The sequence below is a fragment of the Lissotriton vulgaris genome, chromosome 1_1, assembly GCF_964263255.1.
Source record: "Lissotriton vulgaris chromosome 1_1, aLisVul1.2, whole genome shotgun sequence".
Classification (NCBI taxonomy): Eukaryota; Metazoa; Chordata; class Amphibia; order Caudata; family Salamandridae; genus Lissotriton; species Lissotriton vulgaris.
In genome coordinates this window covers 1,886,427,868-1,886,445,727 of record NC_141685.1, presented here as the reverse complement: position 1 = coordinate 1,886,445,727, position 17,860 = coordinate 1,886,427,868, and the positions used below count along the sequence as shown (strand labels likewise).

Here is a 17,860-nt window from a genome sequence, read left to right as displayed (position 1 = left end):
TGGGGCTTGGTAATAAAATATTTGCCTAGCATCACACAGAGTTTGGTCAAGTGGAGAAGGCGGGCGGCTCGGCTGTTTCTGGTTTATCAAATTTATTCACTGTTGAGAAAGTGCCAAAAGCCTAATTTGAGTTTTGAAGCAACCAAGTTTCATTTTTGTTTCGACATGAGTAGCTCATCAAGTCCTAAATTTTCTTGTGTGCTTCAGTGGTTGAAGTCTGTTGAGGTGGGTGAGTCTGAACATTCACAGGGGAAGCCGAAACCAGGGGCTAGCTTTAGGTGTAAGAACCTGAACACGAGCCGACACCCCATTTAGCATATAAATTGTGCAAGAGACGTAATGTATGACAATGAGATAAACGTTAATGTGTTTAACATGTGCTTAGCTGTGCAGCGTGATATTTAGTAGAAAGATGATTGCCAATGCCATATATATTTATTGAGAGGCAAAGCCTATATCAGAGAAAATTCCTGAGCACAGTAAACGAGGTTTTGAAATTTTTTTTTTTTTACAGGTTGCAAGTGCTAATTGCTAGCTTCTCGAAGGGATAATTAATCACCTGCTAGATTTACAGTTTCGAGGTTGAGACCTCAGGATGCAGGCAATAAGAAAGGCTTGAGAGCAGCCTGCGCTGTGTGCCACACCATGTTTTTTCGCCAGTGCAATGCTCATTGGTTTGTTGTGTGGAGTGCTGTTTGTGCGTTGTGATGCACAATGTTGTCTCTTGCTATGAGCGATATAGTTTATGCTCAGTGTTGTGTGCGAATGTGCCGCACATTGCTATGATTCTGAATGCTGTTTGTAAATGTAATGGACTGCACAGCCAGTGCTTTGTGATGCTCACAGATTTTTGTGGACTGTGACGCACATTGGTTTGTATGCTGTTTTTTATATAGGTCTGCCTATGCTGTGTGTTCCACCACAGTGTCTTTTCTCCTGTGCACAGGTGTATGTGGTGCACACTGATCTTTGTGTGTTGTGCCACAAATTGTTGCCTTTTTGTTATGAGCGAAGTTTTAATGTACGGTGCCATTTGTGCTGTGTGTTGCACAGTGCTGGTCGTGCTGTGAGTCCAAATGTTGTTAGTAATTGTGATGGATGACACTGTCAGTGCTTTGTGATGCGCACTGATGTTTGTGTGTTGTGATGCACTGTGGTATTGTTGATGTTTTATATACAGGGCTGACTCTGTAGTGTGATGCAGTGTGCTTTTATTGTGTGATGTTCAGTGTGATGTGTAGTCTATAGTGAACAGTTTTTCTAAAAATTATATGATACAAAGTACAATAAAATGTCTACAGGTGTGTTGTGACATGCATTGGTAGCTGTGGTATCTGCTGAATAGTGCTGTGAGTGATGTGTGATGGACCGTGTTGTGTGTGTACTCTTTGATACACAATGTTTGTAATGAGTGTGATATACAGTGCAGTTTATTGTTAGGGTGCTCAGAGAAGTTTGTACTCTGTGATTGGCAACGTTATATGTCAATGGTTCCCATTGTCAATGGTTGTAAGTTGCAAAAGATAAATAAGAACAAACTGCAGCATTTTCATTATTATATACAATGAAAACATAGGTGGTTCAGAGATGTGTTACAGTGGGAAACACTTAGAGGGCCTGTTTCCGTTGGTTTGGTGTGCTTGGCTTGGGGGTCATTTTGCAAGCAGACCAGTTTGAGGATTGGGCAATTTTTTTATTTGATTCTAATGTTTTCTTCACACTTGTGCTTCTAAATGCTATATTTCGATCCCCCCTTTTTCAACAATTTTACAGTTGTGGCTAGCTGGCTGCGCTCCCTCGCTTATTGCATTAGGGTACAACATTTTTCGCCTCACCACTTTCAAAATCCACCAGCCGCCACTGATATATACTGATTTGTCTGTGTGAAATGTGGTACGTTGGAAGCACTACTCTAAAAGCCAAAGAAAGAGTCTTACAGCATCGTAGGGCAATAAAAAATCACAATGAGCAATATCCGGTGGCTCTCCATTTCTTTGACCATCATTTTCAGGACGAAAATCTATTGAGAATGGTTGTCATAGACAAGGTGAATCTGGGTATCCGAGGAGGAAATAAAAAACTAGCACTGCGACAGATGGAGTCGAGATATATAATCGATTTCGAATGCATGAACCCGAATGGATTGAATATTAATGAGGAGCTGGCAATACACTTAGCATAATGAGAAATCTAAGTATAATGTAAATATATTAAGAATCTGCTGTAGGACCCTTTATGGTCTTTCTTTTAAAACGTCTATTTTATCTTGTAGGTACTGTGACGAATATCTGTGACCATGAACACGAAGTCAAACACATATGTCTACTGAAAATGTATTTGGTTGCCAATTACTATATAACCTAATTGTGACATTGTGATCTATCTACAGAACTTTTGGGTTCGGATGATTTGAGAAATATGCCCACTGGGGCTTGGACTGTAACAGACTTCTCTTGCCTGTATTTTTGAATCAGAGAAAAGAACAAAATGTAACTATTTGGGACTAACATTGATTGCCCACTTGGGCAGAGTTGGAAAGAACAGGGCTCAAATGAGCACATGCCCACTTGGGCCTAATTCCTGTAGTTAGAATTTCAATATTATATTGAGATTCATTTCAAGTCAAAGGTCGTAAGAAAAATCGAGCGCCCACTTGGGCAAAATCCCTGATTTGTAAAATATTTGACAGAACCGCAATGTCAATAATGATTTCTCTGTAAATATGAACTCATTGAAAATGGTTCCCAAATAGACTTGATGTGTAAGGCAGTATGTTATAACTTTAACGAGTGTTGGTTATAATATCCACAATGTTTGACTAGTTCAAAATGTCTGCCAAAACCAGTACCTTTACACTTGGGTGAAAGTCCACTTTTGATGTTTACGTCTTTTGGGAAAGAGTAAAAGGACACATGTTGGGTTGGAATCTGTAAACGTGATCAAGCTACATTGCGAAACGCGTTGTTTTCCTGCTGATTAAAATAACTACGTGCACTGCAACCTGTGAGTGTCGGAGACGTCTGTTCTATTGAATGGAAGCCTGTGTTGGATATATATATATATATGCAGTTCCACTTCCTTCGCTAAAGTGCCGGGACACCAAGACAACGGTGCAATCCAGGGGCAAAGGTAGCCCTGTGTTAAATTCAGGCTCACAGTGCGTAGCAGCAACAGCCACGCCAATGCACTCTCCTTGACGAAAAAAAGAGATCACTCCCAATCCTTTTTGGCCCGTGACCAAGGCGAAGGTATCGCCGAAACGCGTTGGGGTTATTATCATCACGATGCTGCATTTGATGAATTAAAGAACTTTGGAATGCGCAAAAAGGATTGGGAGTGATCTCTTTTTTTCGTCAAGGAGAGTGCATTTGCGTGGCTGTTGCTGCTACGCACTGTGATCCTGAATATATATATATATATATATATATATATATATATATATATATATATATATATATATATATATATATATATATATATATATATATATATATATATATATATATATATATATATATTTATTCACTGAAAAAACCACAGGTTTCACACCAGTTATAGTTAGGAATTAGCATTTAAAAAACCTATTAAATTCACTGAAAAAACCATAGGTTTCACACCAGTTATAGTTAGGTGGAAATTTTACTCGCATAAAACCATTGAAATTCCCACGTTATAGTTAGTTGGACTCACTATAACTTGCGCATGCAATGCACTGCTGATGACGTCACATATTACATCACTCATGACATGGTCAGTGACATCACTCATGACATCACTGATGACATCTCAAATAACATCACTGATGACATCATCCAGTGAATGTGTATCTTTCTGAAAAATAAATATTTTTTATATATGTATATCTAAAGGTTGATGGAAGAATAAATGGGTAAATAAATGTCTAAATGGATGATTTTTTTGTGTACAATTGATTGGTTAACGAGTTATCCAAGAAGTTATGTCGTACCCTCGAGAAAACCTGGAGAAAAAACCCAACCCCTAACAACCTGACCACCTTCAAGGACGCCACCCGCAAACACCACCAATTGATCCGATCCACCAAGAAACCAGCATTCAAGGATCGACTCGACAACAACGCCCACAACAGCAAGGAATTATTCAACATCGTCAAATAATTTACCAACCCCACCGCCGGCACCAACGACATCACTCCCTCCCAAGACCTCTGCGACTCTCTATCCTCTTTCTTCCACAACAAAATCGCCGACATTCATAACAGCTTTGAAAACCTGTCCGAAGAACAATCCACTCCACCCACCTCCGAACCAAAACAGCACTCTCACAACCTTTGCGCCTTGAACCCAATCACTACTGAAGACACCATCCGTCTGATGAACTCCATCCACTCAGGTTCACCAACTGACCCATGCCCCCACCACATCTTCAACAAAGCAGACTCCATCATCACACCCCATCTCCGCGATGTCATCAAGTGCTCCTTCAACTCCGCTACCTTCCCAGAAAGCTGGAAACATGCCGGACTCAGCGCCCTTCTGAAGAAACCCACAGCAGACCCCTCTGAACTTAACAACTACCGCCCCATCTCACTCCTCCCCTTCCCGGCCAAAGTCATCGAGAAAGCTGTCAATAGTCAGCTCGCCGCCTTCCTTGAATCCAACAATTCACTCGACCCCTCACAGTCCGGCTTCCGAGCCAAACACAGCACCGAAACCGCCCTCATCGCTGCTACAGACGACATCCGAACGCTACTGGACAACGGAGAAACAGTTGCCCTCATCCTACTTGACCTCTCCGCCGCCTTTGACACAGTCTGTCATAACACCCTCATACAACGCCTCAGCAACGTCGGAATACAAGGAAAAGCTTTGGACTGGATCATCTTGTTCCTCGCCGGAAGAACCCAGAGAGTCTGCCTCCCCCATTCAAATCAGAGGCCACCGAAGTCATCTGCGGCGTACCACAAGGATCATCACTCAGTCCCACCCTCTTCAACGTGTACATGAGTCCGCTTGCATCCATCGCGCGACAACACAACCTCAACATCAACATCATCTCCTACGCAGACGACACCCAGCTGATCCTCTCCCTCACCAAAGACCCTAACACCACCAAAACCAATCTACACGAAGGAATGAAAGAAGTAGCCGAATGGATGAAGAACAGCCGTTTAAAACTAAACTCGGACAAAACGGAAGCCCTCATCTTAGGATCATCCCCCTCTGCATGGGACGACTCATGGTGGCCACCGGCTCTGGGTACAGCACCCATACCTACAGATCACGCACGTAACCTGGGCTTCATCCTAGATTCCTCCCTCTCGATGACCAGACAAGTCAACGCCGTCTCATCATCATGCTTCAACATCCTACGCATGCTCAAAAAAATCTTCAGCTGGATCCCCACCGAAACAAGAAAGACAGTCACCCACGCACTAGTCACTAGCCGACTAGATTATGGAAACACCCTTTACGCCGGAACCACAGCCAAAATACAGAAAAAACTCCAACGCATCCAAAACGCCTCAGCCAGACTCATACTGGACATCCCCCATCAAGCTCACATTTCCGGTCACCTGAAAGATCTCCACTGGCTTCCTGTCAACAAGAGAATAACGTTCCGTCTCCTCACCCACGCACACAAGGCCCTCTACGACCTAGGACCCAAATGCCTCAACAAACGACTATCCTTCTACACACACACCCGCTAACTACGTTCATCCAATCAAGCCCTCGCCGCAATTCCGCGCATCAATAGATCCACCATGGGAGGAAGATCTTTCTCCTAGTTAGCGGCCAAAACCTGGAATTCTCTCCCCACTCACCTCCGCCTTACACAGAACCACCTCTCCTTTAGAAAGCAGCTAAAAACCTGGCTATTTGATAAGTAATGCACCAACCCTCCCTCAAGCGCCTTGAGACCCTCTGGGTGAGTAGTGCGCTATACAAATTACTGAACTTGAACTTGAACTTGTTAACTGACTTATTAAATGTATCTTAGTGAATACATATATTAGCGAGTAATGTTTAAATATTTAAATATCTGTATCTGTGTCTCACTTTGTGTATAAGTGGCTGCATGGGTTTGGTGAGTAGCTACATGAGTGTGTATATGGGTTATTAGTTGTTTTTTTGAGTATCAGTATCAGTGTCTGTATGGTTTGGTGGGGGATATTACTTAGAGCACAGATGCATGAATGAGTGACTCACTATTTGTATGTATTTTGAAGACAGCATGTGTGCAAGACTGTATGGGTGGATGATTGTGTGTATGGGTGGGTTAGTGAGTATGTGTTTTTATAATTGATTGTTTAAGAGAGTAAATATGTTTCCTTTTCTGTAGAAGTATGTGTAGTGGTGTGTATATAGCAGTATAATCAAGTAAATGGTTTTTTGATAGTTTATTTGCATGTGTGAATTTGTGTGTGAGTAACTATATGGATGAGTATTAGTGTGTAACAGGATGTATAGGTGTATGAGTACATATGATGAGTAAGTACATGCATGAGTGACTATAGAGAACTGTTGGTGAATGAGTGGATGTGTATGTAGATGTTGGAATTACCTAATAGGTTGTTGTAATTGGTATTGGTTTCTCATTTTTTAAGAAAATGTTAGTTTCTATTTTTGAATGTGTGTGTCAAAGGTTATTTTATGCTGATAGGAGGTCTGCCACTTTGTCAGAAGGATGTTGTCATCAGTGATGTCATTTGAGATGTCATCAGTGATGTCATGAGTGATGTCACTGACCATGTCATGAGTGATGTAATATGTGATGTCATCAGCAGTGCATTACAGGCACAAGTTATAGTGAGTCCAACTAACTATAACGTGGGAATTTCAATGGTTTTATGCGAGTAAAATTTCCACCTAACTATAACTGGTGTGAAACCTATGGTTTTTTCAGTGAATATATATATATATATATATATATATATATATATATATATATATATATATATATATATATATATAAAGAGAGAGAGAGAGAGAGACAGAGAGAGAGAGAGATACCTTAAATATACTTCACTTGCATGATACATAAAGGCATGCGTGGTAAAGGCTGCATGTTAAAGACTTTGCGTGGTACAAAGTACCGGCTCCTGGAGGGAGTGCTGCCGGGTGGTGATGCAGGGTGGGGGAGGGGCAGGGTGGGGGGTAGTAAACTCCGGATTATGGCCTAACGAAGGTAAGTATACAAATAAATAAATAAAACGAATTTTGTTGCGCGCACTGCATCGCCAAATAGGATGCAGCGCGCGCAACTAAATTTGTTTTATTTATTTATATGTTTACTTACGTCTAATCGGCCGTAATCCGTAGTTTACTACCCCCCACCCTGCCCATCTCCCGCCCTGCGTCACCGCCCGGCAGAACTCGCTCCTGGAGCAGCTACTGGTGGTTCACACTGTGTGGTAAAGGCTGTACTTTATTACCCTTTTACTGCTGCCAATGTAACACTCGGATATCCTCTTCGGGTTTTAGCACAGTTGATAAAATCTGATACATAAATTAACCTCAAGAATACGTTCATTGCAAACATTCTAGTAGAGGGACACCAGGCAGTCTAGAACCTATCAGGAGGCAGGACGCAGTGTTTGGTCATCCTATTTTCAACAAAATCTATAATCATGTTTTCTTACAACATAATCATAACCCACTGTTTTGGAAAGCAAACATACCCAGATCGATGTATGGCATCGAGGCCACACCCCAAGTAATCCTCGCCATTGTAATGGGAAAAGAGGCTCGTGTAATGGAGCAGAGCTTAACATTGTTCTGAGAAAGGTTAACAAATGTCAAAATGATATTTTGAATATTTGGAAATTGCATACTCTTTTTTTTAAATGTCCATGTACATTGATTGCCCTGGCCCTTACATCGAGGGCCACATGGGGATACCTTTATGGGCAATAACAGGTTTTGCCATTACTATACACACAGGGAGAAAAAAAACAAATTCAACTTGGAATCATGTTTCACCTTTTTCAATTAATGTGAAAATAGAGTTCGCTGAGCAGTGGCATAATTGACATCCAAGACCAGCTCTCAAAGAAGGTTCCTCTGGATTGGAAAAACATCCACAGACATTTGAGCAATGAAGTAGAAAGCAGACATATTTCAGCTCATTTATTTTCTGTTCCTCTGGCTAAAATCAACTCAATTAAAATTGTTTATTCTAAAATGGCCTTGTACAAGACTTTAGGCAGACAATAAAGGCGATGAGCAGAAAGAATTGGCACAGTGTCCGTCTACTGCATCACTATCGTCTGAAGCTACCACTTTGCTTTTTCCGGTGCTAAAGAGCCCCAGGAGTGGCAGTCATACATTTTATTGGCGATAATGCATAAATATCAGTAAGAGCTATGGGCAAATAACGCAAGCATCTCATGCACTGATTAGAGATTTTGGAAGCTTCAACTGAGCGGCCAGGGAAATTCATTGTAAATGAGATGATCACACACAAAGTTATAACTTTGTGCATTGCCAAAAACATTTGCCACTTCATTTGCCACATTCCTCTAGTCATTTAAGATGTGCCCACGTGGTCTAGCGCTAATTGGTGCAAAAAGTGTGGGAATGGGAAAATGAACCAAAGTATTCAATTTTCAAACGTGTCGGAGTAAGGTAACTGATTCTATGTAAAAGTATATTCAGTGTAGTGAAATGTTATAGTTGTAACAATAACTAGCAATCTGTAATATTCATATCCAGAGGCGTATAAAAAATTGATGAATAGCCCTTATTACGAGCTCAGAAATTTGGCTGTGGTCGTAAGGGGTGAGAAGTCAGAATCAACTTATACCAGCAACGCATTAGAGGTTACCTAAACCTATTATGACCACCACACTCCATCTGTTTAGTGTTATATGTTGCAACAGACAGTAGCAAGGAAGCGATGCAAATGTAATGTACAACTGTGTACTGATCCTCCAGCAGCCATCCATCAGAGGCCTCCACCAAAATATGGACTTTTTAGTTATTTTCTCGAGACCTGGAATATCATGCAGACCCGGAAAGAGATAGTCAATTTTTATGTTTCCCCCAGTCCTGAAGCATAACAAGCCCAAATTTGAGGGGAGCTGTAGGAGAAGGGTGGGTAAGGGTCAGGCGTAGTAGCTGCCCGCAGACCCAGCAGCTCCTCTACCAGGTCCAGGTCTGGTGTTTACAGGCTTTTCAGGGCCTGTTATTTTTGGGTGCGGTAGTCCTGGGCCTGGAAATATCAGAAAACCTTTAATTACCCATAAAGGTATCTCATGTGGACCTCGATATAAGGGCCTGGGCCATCAATGTACCCAATATTACAAATATTCACACAATGATCATATTATGGTAAAGGGCGTAAAAATCAATCTTTCCATCAGTGATGTTTCAGGTTTTCACCCTTTCCAATATTTACTGACATTTGCAGTTTAAATTCATCTTTGGAAAGTTTTTCTGTGCATTGTGCAATAAAATTTTCATAGCACCGACAAATTATTTTCCATCTGATCGATCCCAGGCAAGATGGAAAATGTATATAGACATTTCTATGCATGTTTACCCTTTGTAGTTTGTATTTGCACAATCCACATGTATGCAGGATGTGTCTCTTCATTTTAGCTATTGCATCATAATTAGTGGCAAATTTTGAAGCAAATGTGGGATAGCATAAAATGTTGCAACATTTAAGAAAGGCCTGTCAGGTGCTTTTGTGGCGCATGGTGAAAAAGCTTCTGAGGGCGTGCACTATTTAATAAACCACAAAACATTCAATTATTAAGAAATATTGGCTGATGTTCGTCCCCAAAGTTCTCCGACAGCCCTACCCTCATGGTGGTCCTGCTCCAAGAAGCTGAAATGGTTACATAGATATTCACTACAGTTGCAAAAAAAATGCAACTTTGCACTCATCTGGCGATGAGGAGTTTACATATGTATAAGAGCTCAATGTACATAGATATTGAGAACACTTCAAAGTTACAATCCCCTTTACACATAGTCAGTGCTTGCATGAAACGTACCTTCCTTTCTCGTACAGAACGTGCACAACCACAGAGAAAGATGCCACTGAGTTTAGTTCACAATCCTGAAGCTATGACCAACTCAGACCCACAACCGCAAATTTGCACACAAATGCAATAACTTTACAATGATCAGAAGCACGCTGAAACCAGGCAAACCAAATCATTATTGTATTATGCATCCTATCCTGTTTCTATATTGCCCGCCAATGACATTAGCAATATTTCAGGCAATACCAGGTTTACTAGCTAAGGTGCAGACGTTAGAATCAAGAGGCCCAGGCTGTAGCTAGACTTGTCACCTTACCAACCCTGTGATCCTAGGCAAAAGTTACATAGGTTCCTAGTTCCTAAATCCTCATGTTAAAAATGGAACATGAGCAGAAACGAGTATGTTCTAGATATATTTTGTACACTAAAATTAATATGTTCTCAATCCCAATAATGCTTGTACTTAATGTGAACGTGTCAATTAGTCCAACAAATAAGCCAAAATCCCTCAGAAAATCGGTTCTGTAAGTACACCCAACTATAAACACTTCTGCATTGGCAGGGAAAGCAAAGTTCAGTATTTAGTAGTAAATATGTCTCCGTTTGTCATTCAAATACGTCAAATAAATGCATATCAACAAAGACAACAAGTTTAAAAACGAATTCAGGGTTGTACGTTCAATAACGGCCCCAATACTGGTCGAGAGAAACCACATATGAGCATCCGTGTGAATTATCGAAGAGACGAGCAAAGTCCATGTACACAGCTCCAGCGGAGCACAAGCACAGATGTCCACGCACAGCCAATGGGCACACCCTAAACTTTCAGTCGATGGTTTCAGATTAAAAGGCTTTTATTAATCCTGCTGCTGTTCTGTTCCCTTACAACCGTTAAGTGCTGCTCCGTGGAGCTATGGAGGGAGGGGGGGGGGGCACGGAGGGAGGGGGGGCGGCATCAGAACATCACTGCTCAGAGAAGGGCAGGCAAACAGTCAACGCCAGGGGCTGGTAACATTGTGACTTCTTGCATCCTCTTTTCTAAACATATTATCATTCTTGAATAATTCGGGTACGTTTTCCTCTTTGCACAACATAGGAAAAGTACCCCACTCAAACAAATTGAAAATCCAGGGAGACAAAGATGTCCAATTGCACAAAAACAGTTCTGTGAAAAATAAAACAAATGAACATGCTTCTGTGTCGCAATACAGCTGCAGGTATCAAATCTGTTCGCGTCCACACGTTCGTTCATTCTTAGAATGAAAGCAACTCATGCACCGGCTCAAAACTAGACACAACTTCTATAGAGCTTGTCGCCGGAGCTTTGCAGCTCCGAAAATAACAGAGGTGGTTACTGCCCAGTTCAGTTGCAATCATTGTCAGAGGGCAAGACAAGAGCGGAACCTCTGTCGCACAGGGGCCATGCAGATCTGAGCGGCTCGCGCTCCACTCTAGCCGCTCGCGCTCCACTCTAGCCGCTCGCGCTCCACTCTAGCCCCTCGCGCTCCGAGCAGGTGCGCACACGCGTGTGCACGCACCAGTTCCACCTCACCGTAACGAAGGCAAGAGCTCAGTACTCAACACACTGTAAACACGCTTTCCAGACACAATGACGCATTTAAAAGCGTTTTGTAATGAGTAGGTTTTATTCAGATAAGTACGTCATCCTAGTTCTACCTTCATCTTGATAAATATTGAAACGGCTTTAAACTTTGGTGCGCAGTTCTTCTGAAAGCGGATATAACAAGGAGACCAAGAAAACACCGTTAGCTCACCTCAGACGCTGCAGCAATGATACCTTGCAGAAGATGTTTTTCCGGTCCTCGTGAAGGTAACAAAAAAAAAGTGGGAGGCTGCCAGGCGGAGACCCGCGTGTAATCCTGCCGTCAAAACGGTCTGCTGCTCAGCCGCGCTGCTCCCTGGCTCTGCGCGATAACATGTCGAAAAGGGTTTGTTTCCAGCAGCCAATCACAGGCACGCTGGACCTCCCAGGCGTCAGTATGTGATCAGCGCAGGCTTTGTGCCCTTACAAAGGGGTTAAACATTCCCCCGCACATGTCCGTGGACGCGGCATAGCCTGCTTAGCTGCTGCAACCTCTCCTCATATCAAACGGACATGCGGGCTCTTCTCTAAAATAAACAGTATTTGAAAACTCCAAATTATCCTTGGAACAGAATATATTTTCTGGGGAGCATACGGCAAACCCCCGAAACAAATTAAACTGACAGGAAATTATCCGCCAGCCTTTTCTATACAGCTCTTTCCCTCAAGCAAAATGACTCTGCGGCGTGACCTGGTTTTCTCAATTAATCGCCCTGCTTTCGTTTTTCGCCACACTGTCTGTGATGGAAATTGCAAGCTAACGTCCAAGCCCTCAGCTAAACGTGCCTGGAAATCCCATAGGAAAACACTTTTTCATTTATTATTTTAGAACACTTTCAATAGACCAGAATTTCTTTTTACGGTCTGCAATACAAGCATAGAGAACATTTGCACCGACATGCATTATTAGTTCAAGCTCGCACCATACCGTACATTGTAAACCAATAATGCTTTTCAAAATCCATCGAATTTTGTAAATCCCCTACTAAGAAATCTTAATGTACCAGACTGACCACTTTTTGAAAGAAAATCCGAAAACAAGTTTCAGTGTGATAAGAGGAAAGCTGCATTTTACATCCTGAGTCGAGGCAGGCTGAATGCTCAAAGGCCACTGGAAATAAAACATGTTTGACCGACCAGCCAGTGTTCTGGGGAGGTCACAGAGAATACAATACGCACCATAAAGATGAATGCGTTCTCCCACACAGTACATCCACAGGGGGGCACTTCATGTGATGGCGGGAAGGACTGCTTCCCAGTTCCCCAATAGTGCCAGGGCAGGCCAGGACACACTTAGAGACAAAAGAAACCAGTTCTTGATGAAAACAAGAGCTTAATGTGTGCATTCCAGTACTGCTGATAAAACACTGTAAAGAAGAATGCATTTTTTTTCATAAAGTCACTGTTTACCTTGTCAATCCTCTTTTTCTCTGACAGCTGCTTCAGAGCGCGGGCTGGGGAGATGCAGTCAGACCAATGAGGGCCTTGCGACAAACCACTACCGGGGACAGAACCGAAAGTGGGCAGCAGCTGAGTCTGGGAAAACACTGGGCACTGATCGGTCAACTTGGTTTGAAGGGACCAATCAGCAAGGGTCACCCCTGGTGCCCCACAGGCTTATATGGGCATGGGCCCACTTAGGAGAACATGTTGGCTAAAACGTGGTCAGTCAGGGACATTCCGGAGAAAAAGTAGACAAGGAGGCCTATCTGGGGTGGGTCACTGACCCCATTGCAGAACCCCGTGCAGCAAATTTGTGGTGTCAACGCTGGGGTTGGTACCCAAGAAGGAGCCTGGTCAGTTTGGACTCATTCACCACCTGTCACAGCCAGGCAGGTAGTCGGTCAATGACAGCTGTTTGGTATCCTATGCCACCCTAGATGATGTCTTAAACCCGATCAGGACAAGTGGGAAAGGGTCACTGCTGGCTAAGGCTGATATCGAATTGGCATTCCACTTGCTACCTATGCACCCAAAAAGCTACCATTTGCTAGGTTTCAAACTGTGGGAAGAGTAATACCACAATAGGTGCCTGCCGATGGGATGTGCAATCTCCTCTGCATACTTCAAGGTCTTTAGCAGCTTTCTGGAATAGGCCCAGGGAGAACGTCACCCAGCTGAGGGATAGTTTAATTACCTGTATGACTTTTTATTCATTGGCAAACCAGACTCTGCTGAGTGTGGGGGTCTGTTGGGGCAGTTTGTAGCTTTGATTGAAAAGCTAGTGGTGCCCCTGTATAGGAAAAGACAGAAGGCCCTACAACACAACTGTCCTTCCTGGGAATTGAGTTAGGCACCATGCAAGGCCAGTGCAGACAGCCATCAACAAAGGTGGAGGACCTGTACAACACAATAAGGGCGGTGCTAGGGAAGAAGAAAGCTACGCTAGGTGAAATTCAACAGCTTCTAGGCAAGCTTAACTTCGCCAACCGGGTCATACCAGCAGTGTGGCTGTTTGCCAGGTGACTGGCATGGTTAACAAGAGGGCTGACAAAGAGGCACCACAGGGTCAGACTGACACAGGGGTAAAGGAGGATCTGCTGCAATGAGCAGCTTTCCTAGCCATCTACAATGGGACCCTGATCTGCAGGTACCCTGGATGACGTCAGAGCATCTGGAACTGTTTAGTGATGCAGCTGGGAGTAACAGCTTCGGGCGGTCTTAGGCCTGGCATGGGCAGCAGCCCACTGGATGGCAAATGGCATGAGAAAGGGATCGCCAAGAAGTTGACGGTACTAGAACTCTTCCCAATCATTGGCTCTTCTCTATATGGTAAGAAAGTCTCACCAACAAGCAGATTACATTATGGGTAGACAATCACGCGGTGGTTCAAGCTTTGAATTTATGGACAGTGCATTGCCCAATAGTGGTCCACTTGCTGAGGCATTTGGTAGGCTCCCTGCTTGGGGTGAATATTGCGGTCTGGGCCAGGCATATTCCTGGCATTGAAAATGCGGTAGCTGACGTGGTGTCCCTTTTTCAGTGCCAGAGATTCAGGGAGTTGGTGCCGCACGCGTACCTCGATGGCGCAGTGATACCACAAGAACTGTGGAACCTAGTAGACCTGACCTAAGGTTGCTGGTGAACAGTGCATTAGGTCCCAAGACAGTCTCCAAGAAAGTGCTTGGAGACTTTTAAGGCTATAACCTTTGCCAGTGGTGGCTGGTGAGATTTAAAAGTGGCAGGGCATAAAAAACTGTTCCACAGTTGAAAAAGCAAGCAGTCATTACTATTTTTGTATATATGTTGCAAACTTGGCCCAATGAAGTTGCCCTGGAGCACTCTTCAAGAGCACCAGTTAAATTACACAAGGTCCGAGTCCTTTTTAGGCATGAAGAGATTAACAGGTAGATTCATCAAGATAAATTGCGCTTGCATTTGGGATTCATCATCCCAAATGCAAAAATCGCAATTTGCGAAATTGCATATTTGCGAGGAATTGGATTTAAGGAATCTATTAGAGATTCCTTAAATGCAATTCATTAACCAATTAGAAATTGCGAATTCGCAAGATTTGGTCGCTATTTACCACGAAGTCTGACTTCGTGGTAAATTGCGAAAAAATAGAAAAAAGCACTTTAGTGCATTTTTCACTGTTGCATGTTACAAACACACATGTCCTTTGGACATGTGTGTGCGCAACACCTGTGTAAATTTGCATTTCAGGGGTGCTACAGTGTTTCCTTTGGACACCCCTGGCACCCTTGAAATCGCTATCTTATTTGCGATTAGCTAATTGCTAATCGCAAATAAGGAATACTCCCCATTCATTCCTTTAGGCCCATAGGAATGAATGGGGAGTATTCCTTATTTGCGAATAGCAATTTGCTAATCGCAAATAAGTAATGTGTAGGAATCGCAATTTATTTTGCGATTCCTACATGAATCCCGTTTTGCGAGTCTGTAATAGCGATTCCTTATGAATCGCTATTAAAGACTCGCAAAATGGGTCTTTGATGAATCTACCAGTAAGTGATTTGCCGAGAATTACAGGATGTTCAGCCAACGCTGGGACTTGACCACAGTTCCCCAGTTACAAAAGTTGGCGCAACAGCACATTATAATAAAGAAATGTAAACACATTTCTCTCACCCGCATTTCAAGAGAAAATATACGTTTACTGTGCTGACCCTTAAGCTAGGTTTCCAAACTCTGTGTTTATATCCAAGCACTGTTAAAGAGCTGAACAGACCTGCACAGTTCTTTATTCTTTGTGAGATTATCCGCTCAGCAGATTCTCCTTTCAACTGACCTGCACAGCCAATCCCAATTCTGCTCTTTAAAATAAAAGAGCACAAAGTTCTTTCAACAGTGCATGGGCACAGCCTCGGGATTGGCCTGGGCAGAGCACCTCACCACTCCTTCAGAGAATGGGGGCTGCCATCACTGTGCACCTGGCTCTCTAATACAGAACCTATTCAGAGACTTCAAAGTTCCCATGTCTATTTGGCAAAGTCCAAGTACTTGCCCAGCCTGACATGCGCAGTGATAGGGACTTACAGCAGTGAGCAGGAAGGCTACACTTCCTGTTCCACTTGATGGCAAAGTTTCAGTGCTGATTTGGCCTGAATAAATATTGGTTAATTAATGTTGGCATTTGAAAGTGTTTGTTCAGGTCTCAGGTGGCAGGGCAATGCTCAAGATCTCCTGAAGTGGAACTCCCGCTGGCTGGTGCCCGAGTAATTGGCAAAGTGTGCAATAGGGACGTGGAGAAATGTATACTGTGGGCCTTTTCCAAAAACAAAACTAGATCTTAGGGGCAGAACCACATTAGCGTGGTTTCTTACTATGCAAAATTAGGGGCATCCGCTACCCAGCCGATACTTTTTACTGTAGGGCAGCCATGAAGGGTGTGGGGGGCCTCCAAACAAGACAACAGGACAGGAGACGCCCCATATGTTTCAACTCCTCACAAAAGGTGTTCAAGGAGCTTCAAAGCATCTGCACACATAGGCATAAACTACTGCTCTTTTGAGCGGTTTTCTCCCTTGCATTCTTTGGGGCACACAGGGTCAGTGAACTGGGGCCCCCGGTCAGATTCAACCCTGGGTCGGTCTGCTTTAGAAGGAGTGACCTGCACATGGAGGATAGCGCCATAACCATATATTTAGGTAGATCAAAAACAGACCAAGAGGGTAGAGGCAAGCACACATGACTGTATTGCCTAGGCAGAAAATGCTGCGCCGTTTGCTGCATGCACGATTACTGAAGGAACCCAGCCCAGGCAGAGCAGCCATTTTTTTCTGCCATGAGGACAACTCACACCTTAGCAACTTTCAATTTAAAGATGGTTTTAGAATGGCCATCCGCACAGTAGGGCTTCCATTGAAAACATTTGCGCCACATTCCTTTCACATAGGTGCTGCTATGACAGCTGCAGTCAGAGGCCTGGATGCAGAACGCATCAAACAGATAAGCCGTGGGCATTGGGGGCCTTTCAGGGCTATATCCAACCTAACTTAATCTAAGTTTTCTATCACAACACATTCCCTCAGTTAGGCATCCAGGTTGTGGATCCTGGGGTACTTTTTTGTCACCAGGGCACAGTGGTGGGTGGTTGAGCGAAGGAATAATCAAGGAATGTAGATGCTCTTCACGTTGGTCTCATGGATTGGCAAACCGGGATTGCGGTGGGAACACCTGCTGCCTACTGCTCAAGAAACAATAAAGCACGGAGGAAACCCGACACATTAGTGGTGCATCTAGGAGGGAATGACTTGTCCGAACTGCGGTGTAGGGATTTAATCAAGACCGTGATAGTGCGGCTGGCAGCCGTTGCCAGACTCATCAGAGCAGCAGAGCTAGTATGGTCTGATATCATACAATGAGTTGTATGGAGGGGAGCTTTGGATAACGCAGTGGTAGAAAGATCAAGAAAGAAATTGAATTTCACCATGTCTAGAGTGTGCAAGACTAACGGGTTTGGTTTTGGGAGACATGGCCTCATAACCTTAGAACACAAGGATACTACAAACCAGACGGGGGTAAACTTGTAGTACCTGGGTATGTGTCTGTTACTCCTCAACATTGGGGGGGGGGATTCTCGAGTTACTAGGCGTCAGCTAGTAACAATCAGGAGGCAAGTAGGTGGGGAAGCTGCCTGAGGTCATTACCACAGGCAGCATGGCGGGGACAGCACAAAACGAGAGCAGAAGGAGAGCAATAGCCAAAGGTGGAGCCGCTCAAGTGGTTGCTCTTGAGATGCCTTTTGTCAGGGGTATGGGGAGCAGGCTATGGGTCAGCATTGTGTCAGCAGATGGCAGACACCGCACTTGCATCCCGTG

General features: G+C 43.6%; 1 protein-coding gene across 15 annotated transcripts in view; it reads right to left on the bottom strand.

Moving 5' to 3' along the window:
• The window catches only part of NRCAM (neuronal cell adhesion molecule), a 967,670-nt gene that overhangs the window by 458,918 nt on the left and 490,892 nt on the right, over positions 1-17,860 (bottom strand). The window contains exon 1 of one of the 15 annotated variants that reach the window (XM_086919437.1): positions 11,749-11,943. The exons of the other annotated variants lie outside the window; for them this stretch is intronic. The gene's annotated coding sequence lies outside the window, so the exon portion shown is untranslated. Of the gene's footprint in view, positions 1-11,748; positions 11,944-17,860 lie in introns of those variants that run through there. 15 annotated transcript variants of the gene reach the window in all.